Source organism: Gnatocerus cornutus, chromosome 1 (assembly GCF_029298725.1).
Source record: "Gnatocerus cornutus isolate USDA-ARS CGAHR chromosome 1, icGnaCorn1.1, whole genome shotgun sequence".
In the NCBI taxonomy this organism is placed as follows: Eukaryota; Metazoa; Arthropoda; class Insecta; order Coleoptera; family Tenebrionidae; genus Gnatocerus; species Gnatocerus cornutus.
This window is the reverse complement of record NC_142233.1, coordinates 18,911,691-18,919,086: the sequence shown is the minus strand read 5'-3', so window position 1 is coordinate 18,919,086 and position 7,396 is coordinate 18,911,691.

Genomic DNA, 7,396 nt, shown 5'->3' with positions numbered 1-7,396 from the left:
AAATCGTTTCTAAATGGCCTCCTAATTCTAAATTCATCCTAAATTTCACCTGGACCAAAAATTTATTTAAATTCATACGAAAACGTCTTTTACATCGTTTTTTTATTAATATCGATTTTGCCAAAAAACATGGATTTTTAATACATATATTTTTATTTTCGATGTATCATTAAAAATCTATAATTGCGATTTCGATGTATGTATTTTATTTTACACTCTTGATTGGTGATATTTATAAAGAATTTAATTTAAGAGAGTTATATTTTAGAATTTTGTTTTTCTTATTAATCTTGAATTAGTTTTTTTTCATAATTTATTTACTTATTATCTTGTTTATTATTTAAGGTTTTTATTTATTTTTGTTTTTTTTTTGTATTTACTTATTATTTTGTTGCTTTATTAAGAATTTTATTTATTTTTGTTTTTCACAATATAAACTGCGTTGTTTGCTGTTAGGGTTTAAATCTTTCCTTTTTATTCGGGTTCACCCAGTATAATAAAAAAATATGTAGTTGTATGGACTAAAAATTACCGAAAGAAAAATAAAAAATAAGTAAATGCTTTCTAGAAAAAATGTCAGATTGACCTTTCTTGTACTAAGCCACAGAATAATAATAAATATGTATTTAGTTTTTATGATGCCTAATGTTTTGCAATTTATAGTTTTAATATGATTTGGCCAGGAAATAAATCTGGGAATTTTACATCGATTTTTATTAATATCGATTTTGCCAAAAAACATCGATTTTTAATACATATATTTTTATTTTCGATGTATCATTAAAAATCGATAATTGCGGTTTCGATGTTATATGTATTTTATTTTAGACTCTTGATTTTGGTGATATTTATAAAGAATTTAATTTAAGAGAGTTATATTTTAGAATTTTGTTTTTCTTATTAATCTTGAATTAGTTTTTTTTCATAATTTATTTACTTATTATTTTGTTTATTATTTAAGGTTTTTATTTATTTTTGTTTTTTTTTTTTTGTATTTACTTATTATTTTGTTGCTTTATTAAGAATTTTATTTACTTTTGTTTTTCACAATGTAAAACTGCGTTGTTTGCTGTTAGGGTTTAAATCTTTGCTTTTTATTCGGGTTCACCCAGTATAATAAAGAAATATGTAGTTGTATGGACTAAAATTACCGAAAGAAAAATAAAAAATAAGTAAATGCTTTCTAGAAGAAATGTCAGATTGACCTTTATTGTACTAAGCCACAGAATAATAATATGTATTTAGTTTTTATGATGCCTAATGTTTTGCAATTTATAGTTTTAATATCGTTTGGCCAGGAAATAAATCTGGGAATTTTACATCGATTTTTTATTAATATCGATTTTGCCAAAAAAACATCGATTTTTAATACATATATTTTTATTTTCGATGCATCATTAAAAATCGATAATTGCGGTTTCGATGTTATGTATTTTATTTTAGACTCTTGATTTTGGTGATATTTATAAAGAATTTAATTTAAGAGAGTTATATTTTAGAATTTTCTTTTTCTTATTAATCTTAAATTTGTTTTTATTTATAATTTATTTACTTATTACTTTGTTTATTATTTAAGGTTTCTATTTATTTTTGTTTCTTTTTGTATTTACTTATTATTTTGTTGCTTTATTAAGAATTTTATTTATTTTTGTTTTTTACAATGTAAAACTGCGTTGTTTGCTGTTAGGGTTTAAATCTTTGTTTTTATTCGGGTTCACCCAGTATAATAAAGAAATATGTAGTTGTATGGACTAAAATTACCGAAAGAAAAATAAAAAATAAGTAAATGCTTTCTAGAAGAAATGTCAGATTGACCTTTATTGTACTAAGCCACAGAATAATAATATGTATTTAGTTTTTATGATGCCTAATGTTTTGCAATTTATAGTTTTAATATCGTTTGGCCAGGAAATAAATCTGGGAATTTTACATCGATTTTTTATTAATATCGATTTTGCCAAAAAAACATCGATTTTTAATACATATATTTTTATTTTCGATGTATCATTAAAAATCTATAATTGCGATTTCGATGTATGTATTTTATTTTACACTCTTGATTTTGGTGATATTTATAAAGACTGAAATTTAATTTAAGGGAGTTATATTTTAAAATTTTGTTTATTCTCATTAATCTCGAAGTTGTTATTTTTTTATAATTTACTTATTAACATATTATTACTTTACTTATTATTTTGTTTATTACTTAAGGTTTTTATTTATTTTTGTTTTTCTTGTGTTTGCTTATTATTTCGTTGTTTCATTAAGAATTTTATTTATTTTTGTTTTTCACAATAAACTATGCTATATTGAGTTTTTTTATTTACTATTTTTCAAAATCGATGTTTTCTCCGATGTATTGGAGATCGATGTAATTGTGCTCGCGTTTAACATCGATTTTTTTTACTCGATGTTACCAGATTTACTTCAAATGTAGGGGAAGAGCACCGAATATTGAATACTTTAAAAAAAATATATTAAAAATACTTGAATTGAATCAATTAAATTATTATTTATATTGAGTTTGAAATGTTTATTTTACGATTTATACTTTTAAATTACAAAAAAAATACATGATTTTTATTTTATCGAGAAATATGTATTTTGTCATAAATTTGATGCCCTAAAAAAAAGGTTTCCTAATACTGAATATCAGTTTCAGTTACAGTTTCGTGTTCAAAATTTTGATTTTCAGCTTTCAAACCACAATTAGAACAGTTTTCTTCTCAAAACTCACTTTTCTCTACAAATGTCAGTTGAAAAATCTAAACCTATTTATAATGAGCGGCAGATTTCTTTGACATTTCATAGTCACCCTTGATGCTAGAAACTTGGCTCGTCGTGGAAATGAAAATTTCTAAAATCCGCCCCTGTTGTTTAAAAAATTTGAGATTTTGGACAGACAGTCAACAAGTCAAAATTAGTAATCTCAGCAAATTTCATTGCCCTAGTATCAAAATTACCAAAATTATACGTCCGAACGAAAAATATTGGAAATTTTTGGCTCGTCGTGAAAATGAAAATTTCTAAAATCCGTCTCTGTTGCTCAATAAACTTGAGATTTCGGACAGATAGTTAATAAGTTAAGAATAGTAATCTCTCCAAATTTCGTTGTGCTAGCATTAAAACTACAGTCAAAGAGTAAAATATTGTAAATTTTTGACACGTCTTAAAAATAAAAATTTCTAAAATCCGTCCCTGTTGCGCCAAAAATTTGGGATTTGAGACAAACAGTCAGCTAGTCGGAGGTAGTAACTTCTCCAAATGTGATTGCTCTAGTATTAAAACTGAAAATTACACGTCTGAATGCAAAATATTGGAAATTTTTGGCCCATCTTGAAAATGAAAATTTTTAAAATCCATCTCTGTTGCTTAAAATATGTAAAATTTCACAATTTTCACAAGTTTCACTTCTTAAGTCCAATTAGCTCAACTTGAAACACCTTGTATAACATTCAATTACATGGTTACTTAATATTGGATATATAATATTGAGGGCAACAAAGTATCTAATATTAGGGATTTAGCATACTTTGTTTCAGAGAGAAAAATTTGGTATTCATTATGCCATTTGAACCAGTGCAAAGTACGCAGTTTCTTCTAACTTGAGCAAAATCGTATGGTGTAAGAAAACACATGTCCAAAAAATGTCAACGCACCCTTTGATTAATATTAATAAGAATCACCCTGTATTTTTAGGTATTTTCATCATTATTATTGCGCATAACCATAGATCTATGGTGCAGCAAAGCACAACTAAAAGAGGACAATAATGAGTATTCATCGGTTTGCTTCCGTTGTTAATACTCCTACAATTTGCTGTTCCACTTACTAATTCCAGAAGAACAGGTTGTCATTAGATAAATGTTGACGAAAAGAACTTCCTTAGATTTCGTGTTGCATAACATTCTATAAATATACAGAAAATCATGAGAACAGTAATACACTGCGTTTCAAAAAAAATTAACCACCCTGAAGGCGTTGACGTAAAATGTAAAAATTATGTAATGTTACTTTTTACAATGAACCATAAAATAATAGGAATATAATTAGACAAATTTTCACATAATACGTGGATTAAGTAAACAAACACTTTTCTGCCATCAACAAAATGTGACCATAACCAACAAAACAAAAAGTCATCACTGACAGTATCAACAGGGTGTCTTCATAAAGTGATATTATCACTGAGATTCGCCAGAGTGTTGTTGCGTTTATGAACGGTTTCCGTGGTTATTTAAATGTTCGACAAGTAGGTACATCACCTACATACAAAACGCAATTTTCGCGAAAATTCATGACAAAAACTATGCCAAACTTCTGATATCGACATCTTGCGTACGCAGAATTTTCCCTAGATTCCAAATCTGGAATTTAAATTCAGATCTGACAAGAAATAACTGAGTTATGGCCGATCAAAGTTTTGGAAAGTTGATTTTCATTTTTCATTTTTCGTAATTTTTAAAGTTAAATATCTCGGACACTATTTAAGATTTTGAGATGCGGTTCGCGCCATTCTTTTTCTCGGCTCAGTTTACGTTAGAAAATGTTCTCAAAAGTCCAAAATTCGATAGTCAATTTTTCGTAAAAAAAAATTCCGGCTCAATCGATGAAAATTTTTCAATTTTTTTAATATTGCTCATAACTCGTAAACTATTTGTCTGATTGATTGGCAATTTGGCCAGCAGATAGATTTCGAGCTCCTCTTTTGACTGATGTATAATTCAAAGCTATTAAACTACGTTTTTATTTTGGAAACATTGATTGAAAATCACCCTAAAATGACAGTTTTTGGTCAATGCCTCGTTTATTTATTAGGAAAATTCAACAAATCTGGGCTCATTTTACGCAGAATGTCACGCTGGATCCAAAAACATGAGAATTTTCAATTTTCGTCAACAAATAACTGATTTATGGTCGTTTGAATTTTTGGGTTGTCGCCAGAGGGCCAAATTTTTGAAGGTTCGAAACAAATCGTGCTCGATATCTCGGAAACTATTTCAGACATTGAGATGCGGTTTGCGCTATCGTTTTTCTCGCGATTTTTTACATAAGAAACAGTTCTTTAATTTTTCTACAGTCGAAATTTGCAAATTTTTGCAAAAATTTATGACTAAAACTATGGCCAATCTTCTGATATCGATATCTCGCTTATTTTTTAAAGTAAACTTAAGTTATTATACATCAGTGTACGCAGAATTTTCCCCAGATTCCGAATCTGGGATTTAAATTCAGATCCGACAACAAATAACTGAGTTATGGCCGATCAAAATTTCGGAAAGTTGATTTTCATTTTTTCTCATTTTTTCTAATTTTTAAAGTCAAATATCTCGGAAACTATTTGAGATATTGAGATGCGGTTTGCGCCATCGTTTTTCTCGCGATTTTTTACATAAGAAACAGTTCTTTAATTTTTCTACAGTCGAAATTTGCAAATTTTCGCAAAAATTCATGACTAAAACTATGGCCAATTTTCTGATATCGATATCTCGCTTATTTTTTAAAGTAAACTTAAGTTATTATACATCAGTGTTCGCAGAATTTTCCGCAGATTCCGAATCTGGGATTTAAATTCAGATCCGACAACAAATAACTGAGTTATGGCCGATCAAAATTTCGAAAAGTTGATTTTCATTTTTTCTCATTTTTTCTCATTTAAAAGTCAAATATCTCGGAAACTATTTAAGATATTGAGATGCGGTTTGCGCCATTTTCTTTCTCGGCTCATTTTACGTTAGAAAATGTTTTCAAAAGCCCAAAATTCGATAGTAAATTTTTCGCGAAAAAAAATTCAGACCCAAACGATGAAAATTTTTCATTTTTTTTATTTTTGGCCATAGCTTGTAAACTATTTGTCCGATCGATCTTAAATTTAGCCGGCAAATAGATTTCGAGCTCCTCTTTCGGCTGATGTATAATTCAAAGCTATTAAACGTCGTTTTCATTTTGGAAACATTGATTGAAAATCACCCTAAAATGACGTCTTCAAAACCGTTTTTGGCCAATGCCTCGTTTATTTCTTTAAAAAACTCAACAAATCTGGACTCATTTTACGCAGAATGTCACGCTGGATCCAAAAACATGAGAATTTTCAATTTTCGTCAACAAATAACTGAGTTATGGTCGTTTGAATTTTTGGGTTATCGCCAGAGGGCCAAATTTTTGAAGGTTCGAAACAATTCGTTCTCGATATCTCGGAAACTATTTCAGATATTGAGATGCGGTTTGCGCCATCGTTTTTCTCGCGATTTTTTACGTAAGAAACAGTTCTTTAATTTTTCTACAGTCGAAATTTGCAAATTTTCGCAAAAATTCATGACTAAAACTATGGCCAAACTTCTCATATCGATATCTCGCTTGTTTTTAGAGTAAACTTAAGTTATTATAGATCAGTGTACGCAGAATTTTCCGCAGATTCCAAATCTGAGATTTAAATTCAGATCCGACAAGAAATAACTGAGTTATGGCCGATCAAAGTTTCGAAGTTGATTTTTATTTTTCCCCTAATTTTTAAAGTTAAATATCTATCAAATCTTATAATAGCCATACTAAATATTTGATGTGATACTGCAGTCAATGCATTTGTATTTTTGGTTGCATAAATACAATTATAATTACACAAAGCGCAATGTAAACTTTTTTTAGTTTTCTCTTTGTATACGGCTTGGATAATTTTGTAATGGAATAAATTAATATGCCCACTTGCCTAAGTCAATAAAAAAGATACTTGCATTGAAAAAAAATGTAAAATGGGGATGAATTAAGTCCTATTATTTGGAAACTTTAGTGTATTCATTATGATGTCAGAATCAACAGTGTAGCTATTTAATCAAATTAATTAAAATACTGCAGTATAAAACAATAAATTCAAAATGAACAAAATATTACAATCCTGTATTAAAGTTTACATATAAAAATCGTATTAATTTGTACAGTTTAATGAGTGGCGTACCTACAAGCCTATTATTTAATTAATCCTAATTCCGCTTGTAAAACGCAAATTAAATTAACTCGTCGCCAGGAAATTGAAGCATTGTCGTGAAATTTAAACATGTAAGGTTACACAATGTTAATTAAAATATATGACTCAACAAAGCTAAAACTTGCATGTTCCCATAAATCTCATCATTTTCTTCAGGGAAAGAAAATGATTATTGTTTTCGTAGTCAATCTAAATGAAGAAATATAGCGATGTCGGTATAATGTCATTGAACGCTGACAGCGTATAATTTAACATTTAAATTACATTGCGTACCACCTTTTAGAGAAACGAAATTTACGACTTTTCTCGTTAAGGTTCAAAATTAAGGTCATACCGGAGAAAAGATAAATAATTCTGGTTTGTTATTTGGTTACTTTCAGTTTTGGAAATATTTGTCTTGAGTTTTTTCTGTTG